At 42.7% G+C, this 8,546-nt stretch overlaps 1 long non-coding RNA gene across 1 annotated transcript; it reads right to left on the bottom strand.

The window, feature by feature from the left end:
* Positions 1–6,868: 6,868 nt before the first annotated feature.
* Positions 6,869–8,051, bottom strand: LOC143375431 (uncharacterized). The gene is made up of 3 exons (XR_013086898.1): positions 7,427–8,051; positions 7,079–7,341; positions 6,869–6,998 (listed from the first exon to the last, which is right to left on the bottom strand). It is a non-coding gene; the product is annotated as an uncharacterized LOC143375431 (long non-coding RNA).
* Between the last annotated feature and the right edge of the window lie 495 nt (positions 8,052–8,546).

The raw sequence follows: 8,546 nt of genomic DNA, 5'->3' as shown, positions 1-8,546 counted from the left end.
GTCATCGGGCCCCACAAAGGTAACAAGGAGGCCGGCAGTGATTTATGCTAACAATAGGCAAAGTCCATCAGACGGCCGCGGGCTGAATATAACGGCGCGGGATTCGGAGATTTTGAAACTCCTCCAGCTCTGATTCCCGGCGATTCCGTATCCCCGTGTTGGCTCATCAGTCACACGTGACTGTATAATGTCCATTACACGCGGAACTGGCGAATGGATTAAGCAAATCGGCTCACGACGCGCGTAACATGCGCGCGCCCTTCGCACGCAGCCGCGTCCGCCTGTGTACGGCCGCGTACAAGCGTGTACGTGTGGGGTGAAGTCGCGCGCCCGCGTGCACGCGTGTACACACACCTGGCCGCCGTGTATCGCAGGCCGCAGCACCGGTTGCACCTAGTATCGGTTAGAATTTCCCAAGCCACAATAATTTTAGATGCCGGTGACCATAAATATCTTTCAGTCGGCTGGTAATTTTAGGCCGCACTCTGTGCAATCTCCTTGAATGTGGCAAACGTAGAATGGCCGCTTGCCTTCGGGGGGCACGGGTCGCGCGCTGGCCATTCCGCATCCCCGGCCGGGTCAGAGATTCTGCTAACGATTGAGGGCGGGGAATCGATGATCCGGCGATTGGTTTCGATTATCGTCGGTGCGATAAAGCCGAGGCTTCCCAGGTGTTGCTGCTTGCAGTTGGAATGGGAATGCTGTAAGTGTATTATCAGAGCGTTTATTTGTGTAGTTCATTTGTGCGTGGCATCGGAAAGAGGAAATGAAGAGGAGAAAGTGGATTTTGAGGATCGACTGCGGAGTGGTTTCAATATTTCAGGTGACGATTAATTAAGTAGTTGAAGTCACTGAGCAGGGGGTTAAAGTACACATCAGTGAAGTATGAGTTAAATGTATTTGATAGAGAAGCTTTTGTGCTTTTAGATTTTCCCTGGGGTTATACGTCGATTTGTGGCTTCTTTGGAAATTTATTCTTAAGTAGGTTTAATGAATTAAATAAGGAAAGTCTTCAATAGAAATACATAATACTATATAGACAGTTATGTTATTTTTAAATAACTTCCACCTGGAATAATTTCTGTGGTGCTGCTGAACTTCATTGCCCCAATTATCATTTTGTCAATTAAAAAGAAATTAAGTTCTTCCGTAATCATTGCTCAAGTAGAAACATTTGCAATAAGAATTTCTTTATCTTCACTGTTACACCTTTCGAAGCCAGGCCATTCGCCTTAAATCGTCCAAGATTCTTTTTATTTTTCTCCCCTAAGTACTGGCTGTGTTATTAACAAAGGTACCGTCGCTATCTTCGAAATTATCATTCGACGTTGTCTATTCGGATATTATTTTTCGGTTATTCAAATAAAACTACGACTCCCTCTGGAGCAATATGCGAATTCTCCGCGGAGATGGGATGTAGACTTTTATATCTGCGAATGGAGTCGGAAGGAGAGAATACAAGATGAAAATATGTGGTTTACAAAGTTCCGCGAAAACGTTATACTCCCGAGACTCTCTCGAAATATGTGTTTTCAATGCCCGACGATTTCTATCAATTTACCGCATTCCAGTCAAATTGTAACTAAATTTTTCAGCAATTCAATATCAGTTTGTAATCCACAATTTCACCTGCTATCTCAGAGAGTCTTCTTTATAACGAAGTTTACTTAATAGTTAGCAAAGGAAACCTTGCTTCATAATCCCTAATTTGAAGAAATCTTTTTCGACAAGGTTCTTAATCAGTGGTGATAATTGGAATATTTAAGTTTCATTTAGGAGCGATCAAAGTTCTTACGAATTTAACCTCGCAAAGGGAAAAAGTGGCTTTTCATTTGTAACTTCTGACAAGGCTACTTTGTGCCAGCTAGAAATTTATTTTGAACGAAGTATCTAAAGGAACATCGAAAATGTCTAAAGTGCAGATTTTCATACAATTTCCTCTGAGGCTTGCACGAACCTCGTTGCGATCGTATGTTGGACACTTAAGTATTACTTAAGGAACGATCTATTAATAGCTAGTCATTCTTCTCTAAACGTGTCGCCGTTTATTGGAAATCGGGGACCAATTTGATAGTGTACTTAAGCGTTTGAGTGACGAATACTTATCGAGCCAAATAGTTTCGTAAGACGGTGATCTATATCCCTCCTCTTAGTTCGATGAGTCATTTGTTTGCACGATCTGGCAATAAACAACATCTCGTAACCTTGCGAAGATAAATTGCTTTACTCCATTAAGTTTCTGTTCTGATTTCGCGTTTTGATCGAAGGGATATCAGAGAGCAAGTGTAGGGATAGCTTTATTCGACGAACTTGTTACATCATACATACCTTCTTTACCTTCCACAAATTTAGAGGCTTAAGTAGGCCATCGAGCACTCGGGAGAAATTTCAGTCCACGCAAACGAACGTGATTTTTTAATGACTCCCCCGTAGCCTGCGCTCTACGAGTCAAAGTAGTCCTTGTTTTATTTAACTTTTTATCGATGTAAATTCGGGAATCGTTATAAAATTCAGTCGAGCGCATTCATGCTGCGAAGCCCGTTATTTGCAGCGACATAAATACGATGGGGGGAAAAAAATACGCGTATAAATGTGGTAATAGATATCATCATGGAAAATACAGGAAAGGGGAGAGAAATTCATTCCCATGGGTTCTCGATAAAAATGAACACATTCTGTCGCGAGTTGTTTGTCTCCTTTTTTTTCCCCCCAAAAAGAGCGCACAATATGTCACAATGGGGGTTGAAATAAACATTATTCGTGCGCAATCACATTGCCAATTTTGCCTCCGATATTTGGTATAATATAAAGCGTACAAATTCAGAAATTTCATCTCTGTTTTAAGCGCGCATTGAAACGCACAACACGTATCGGCAATATCTTTTATTTCTCCGCTGAAAATGTTTCGCGTCAGCCGATCACGGAGTCCGGTCTTGTGAAGCCGGGCGCGAGTTCTGTCTGCGTGTTAACGCGTTGCGAAGTCAATGAAGCGAGTGCCTTTCTCCGTGCGAAATGGAATTGTAAATCGCACCGAAACTACCCCCGCGGCTGGGCCACGCATCCCCTCATTTCCTCTCGCCTCTCATGCACACATCTTCCTTCTGCCGGTATCACCGTTTCCCAGCCCTTCGCGCGCGCACACCCTCGAACGGATACGCGTCGACGTCCAAATATTCACCACCCTCCCCTCGCCCCTTTTACTCCACATCTTTTTCCTGGAACGCTCACCTCTTCATTGCTTTCGCTTGGTTAGCTATCCCTTCCAATTTTCTCGCCCTTTTCCATCTCGATTTTTACCTACTCGTTATTCATTTCTTTCCCACTTCACCGCCGTCGTTTCCTTCTGTCACGAAGATACTGGGATTTATTGGGGGTATATTTCGTCGCGGGGGCATGGTTGTGGTTGCGTAAGAGCTGCTTGTATTCGATCAACGCGGATCGGTAGGTAGATATTGCCGCTGAAGGGTTTCGCGATGTTTTTAGATGTGTCGGGGGTTTTAAATGCACCGGACGAGCCTGGGGGTAGTGAAAAACGCAATTAAGCGACGCTTGACGAATGACCGAGTCCGTCAAGGGAAGTGTCACGGAGAAAAATAGGTGGATAGCACGCGTGCGAGGGTGAGAGTGGAAGGGGGATTTCAGGAAGCAAATGAAAAGTGTCGGAAGCAGGGTAGAGATATGTTATCAGCGCGTGAAGTGTGCGTATATTCGTTAGGATTCAGTAGAAAAGCGTGGCTTCTGTTATCGCGTTAAGAAGGTTTGGAACAGTGGGTCGTGAATCCTCTGCTGTTTTTTGAGATTGAGGATCTTTCGTTTACTATCAGCGCGTGTTTCGTCGAAGGAGAAGAATATCCTGCGGTAGGAAGCCCGGTTTATTACTTAGAGTTTGAAAGTCTCTCTCCTCTTGACCTCATCTACAAACTCACGTGTCGTAAACACTGAACTTTTTGGTTTTAACAGTTCTCGAGAACCGATCGCGGGAGTTCCGCGGAATTTGGTCACTCACTTGGTAATATTCATTATTTTTTATCCCTGTTGTTGCCGAAGAATAATTTTTTTATGATTCTTGTTCGGGGGACACATTACCCTCACTTTTGTATGAGCGTCGAAAATGACATTTTTTCATAATATATGTTAAATTCAATTAAATTGTTTTTCGTTTGCTTCCACCTTTTAGCACAGGTAACCTAATTAGTTTACCTACATTTTAAGCAAAAATTTAAAGCACTAAATTGCGAATCAGATTTTAGGAAGGTATATAAAACTGGGGGCCATATTACCACCCCTTCCTCTAGTCTATCGAAGGTTTACATCATCAGAAACGATCACTTTAGATTCTCACTTTCTTATAACCCCTTTCTTTCTTTTAAAAGTTCCTTTACCCATTCAAGCTTGTTCTAACAGCTCTAAAACACCCCATAGTAGCCCAGTATTTTCCGTCTGATCATGGGATCCCTTACATTTATCATAATTGCAAATATGGATCCTCAAACTTGAACTAAAACCTATTTCAATGCCCTATCATTTCAAAATCCTATTAACTCTCTCGCACATATGGAAACGAAAAGCCCGAGTCCAAATCGTGTCCTCGCTTCGCATACTTGCACTGCAAAATATTACGCGTCCATTGTCTCGCGGCAAAGCCAGCTCGCAACCGAATAACACTTGGCCTATAAATTCCCCGCGTCGTGTGAAACCACTCGCGAACGAGGAGCAGCTTTTTGCCAAAAAGTTTGATCACGTACCCACGGTTGTCCCCAGTTTTTCCGAACTTCAAACTTTCCCAGCAAATACGCTTACGCGAAAGAGCGGCTATCGCGCGAAACATTCAATCTCCCAGAGACAAATACACGGGTTCGTCGAAGGCCGAGGTGAAATTTGCGGGGCAACGCTTTCGAACTTTCCGTATAATGTGTTTTCTCTGCGGCACGCTGATACAACGTCCGCGGAACAGCGAGATCGCCGGGCCAGCTATGTATAATTAATTAACATCTGTTTATGCTGCGCGCGAACTTATAAATATTCATGGACCGCGGCCCAAGGTATCCGCTTGGATCGGTCGATACTCGTTTGCCAAAAATTGATTCGATCCTGGCGGTAAAATTCTCGTTCAGACCGTCGCCTGTCGGGAATACACAACAGGGGGGGATGGAAATAGTTTAAATTATTTGAACGAGGTCGATGGGCGTAAAGGGGAGGATCGTTTGGGGACACTTAGATATTCTTCAGTTGTGTGGCTAGAATTTTCCTCAGTCGTGTACTTGTTCGCGGCGACCGAAATTCGAGCAGGGAAATATGTATTGTTGCAAATGATATCTGGAGAATTTGATTTTCAAGGGACTGGCTGTTTACCGCGAAGAGGAAGAACCTTGAGGGTTCGTGAGAAGCAAATTCAGTTTGAGTAATTCTGGTCTTCCCTGCTTATTCTTAATGGCACAATTACAGCTGAAATTTCTCTTTGAAGCTCTGTCGTAAGGGGGAAATTATGAGAACGGGAAATGATCCGTTCGTTTTCTGTAATTAATTGTGCTATGGGTACTTGGAAGTATTGAGATTCAGAGGAAATTCAGTGGTGGTTAGACGAAGGTTGAAAATATGCGTGGTAACAAAAATACCGTAGTTTGATAAAAGAAACAATTATATTTCCTAGCCTGCTTTACGCAGAGGAAGGGAGTTCCATAGAATAGGTAATCGTTACCAGTACAACAAGTAAAATTTAATATTAAAATCGCTTTCGTGCATGTTGAGAAATATTTGTATACTTTGCTTGGACCATCACTGTGTATAGAAATGTAAAACCATTGAGTGTTTAGCTTTGCATAGCTAATTCCTGTTGAAAATCTATCAGTCCAATTTGAATGTTTGAATTTCGCTGAATATCCAATATTCGATTGAAATTCACGTGAATATACAGTTTGATGAATGATGGGCAAAGATTTTCGGTGAAAATAGCGAACATATTACTAACGAGGAGTAGAAATAGACGACCATTGATCGCGAATGTGAAACATGATATCGGAGGCTCTCTTTCACGTAAATTCATCTGACCAGGTAAATAATTGGTAAAGCTTTAATCTACTTAGTTTCGTAGATCTTTCGCGTTTAATGTTATCATTTCATTCGCAAATCATGAAACAGTTCCAGAAAGGTATTTAAGATATGTTCTTTGAGAAAATACTATTTGCTGCCCAGTAAATTATTTTCGAGTAAAAAGAGAATAGAGGAAGATATGATCGAAATGAAAAATTCAGGGCGGGAAATTGATTTCTACCCTGATAGTAGTCTTGAGTAATTAAATTATACTTCGTGTGTTACTTCGAAACCGGATTCGATATCGGAGATGTTAAATGGCATTTCCGCGGAAATTTTCAAATCTCGTCCGATATGAGCTGAATCTATGAAATTGATTAAAATGCAATATGGTTAAAATTGAAATATTACCTATATGGAAATATGAGATTTCCCGAGATTCTACGCCAAATGCAAACAGCAATGATTGAATATCGTCAGTTATACGAAATTAATTTGTTGAATTGCTAAGGCATCCATAATGTTTTATGTTAAAAGTAATTTAAAAATCTTGACCTACCTACCAAAGGAACAAGTATAAATTTCTGTAACAAAATAAGTTAAAATTAAATTCTATTTTACAAAAGATCACACTGCCATTAATTAAATTCAATTCCATGACTTTTATCATCGTAATCGTTTTCTTTCTAAAATTCGATTGCTTTCTTATTTATACCCTTTGCTATAGTGATGGATGTATTTAGATTTTTAATGGTTGTTGGTTCTTCTCTATTAATACTAACGCGTTAAACGCATCGTTCTAAAAGTTTCGGGTATTCAAGCCAAAAGAGTGGCCCATTGTTTCCCAGCGAAATATGCGTCAATCGAGTTGTCAAACGCTGTTACAACTTTTCCCGGAACTAATATTACTTCCCTTAATCAGACCAATGAAATTGTCGAAATTGAATTTGATGTAACTTGTAACAGAGCTAAAGGTAGACGAATTCCGCGTTAGTACTGGTTGATTGAATCACGCAAACTGCGGGAGATTAATTAGTTGTTACCCAACTTGATTCTCGTATTCGTGGCTCCGTTGTTGCGAATATATAATACTTTGTTTGTGGGAAACAATTTCATCGGTCGCACAGACTGGCAATAAGAACAATTTTTCAGGAAGTGACACTAATGTTGGTAAAACCAGAAAAGATTTCATTACAAAATGCACCGTCAATGTACTCATTGCTCCGAAGGTACCTTCCACTATCCAAGCCAGAATAACGATGCAAATTGTAAGTAAACAGGGTAGGATGAATAACAGTGGAAGCTAAAATACTTCAACAATCACCAACTGTCTATTATTAAAAATTAATCATACACTTAAACAGTTACACTTCTAATCATTCAAAAATCACTGCACCTCATCCAACGCACTACATAATACTTTCACCAGCTGTTCACCCCCTCCCCTATATCCTCCACGTCGCATAACTCTCGGTTCCAAATATCTCACCCAGCCATAAACTCCTTCGGCCAGTCGATCCTCCAATTACCCTCATCAGCACGCCGTCATATCATCTACCTTTCAAGTGCCACGAAAGATGCGGCGGCGATCAAGGAGCAACCGTCCGCCACTCGATCAGGCTACGCAGAAAGCGATCGTTTCGAAGACACGTGGGCTCTATTGGCCACGAGTTCGACAATTAAGTCCTCGGTATCGATGGCGGGCCTGCCAAGTGGAATGCACGATTACGCGGTGACAATTGATCAAAGCGCATCGGGAGCTTATTTGCGGCACGGCGCACAGCTGCGCGGAAAGTTGGAATGCGGCGCGTGTGCCGCGCGAAGTGACTCACGGAGTGCGTGCTAAATTCAGACGCGTGGCCGGCGAGGGTAAACTGGCTGGCTCCGGCCACGCAACACGGAAAACGCTCGTCAGAGGCAAGCGTCGTTATGAAAAATATGCGACAGAGGATCCCTGTCGTACGTGTCAGAGTGGCGTTTCGCGTTTCGCGGCTGACCGGCGGCTTTAATGACCGCGAGGAAAGAACGAGCCGCTGGGGGGTGCAGCGTCGCTGCGCCCTGCCCTCGCGGAATTGGTCAGCGAGCGGATGGAAACCGCGCTGAATTGGATCGGAACTGGAGCAGGAAGTAGTAAGAGTTGGAAGTGGGTATCGAATTGGGGTTCACCTCGAATCTGACGTTTCAGAGGGTTTTTAATGTATTTTGGAGCAGGGATTGGGGTGTGGGAAAGGGTAAGGGTTGAGGCTTTGTTTAGAAGTGTTTGGGGGTTGCTGACTGAGGAACTGGGATAATGTAGGGTTTAGGGGATGGAAAGGTTTGGGCGGGGTGGAAACAGTTAGGTGATAAGGAGGTGGTACATTCTAACAAGAAAGTGGGGATTAGCTGGTAGTACACTGTACGCAATATGTTGTAGAAATTGCTTTCTTAAGCTTACGTGTAAAAAGTAGACTGTTGGTATACAGTGTTAGCTACCTCGGATAGGAAGCTGCGTGAACCTTTGCAACTTTATCTTCCAA

Source organism: Andrena cerasifolii, chromosome 12 (assembly GCF_050908995.1).
Source record: "Andrena cerasifolii isolate SP2316 chromosome 12, iyAndCera1_principal, whole genome shotgun sequence".
Classification (NCBI taxonomy): Eukaryota; Metazoa; Arthropoda; class Insecta; order Hymenoptera; family Andrenidae; genus Andrena; species Andrena cerasifolii.
This window is presented reverse-complemented; position numbering and strand designations above follow the sequence as displayed.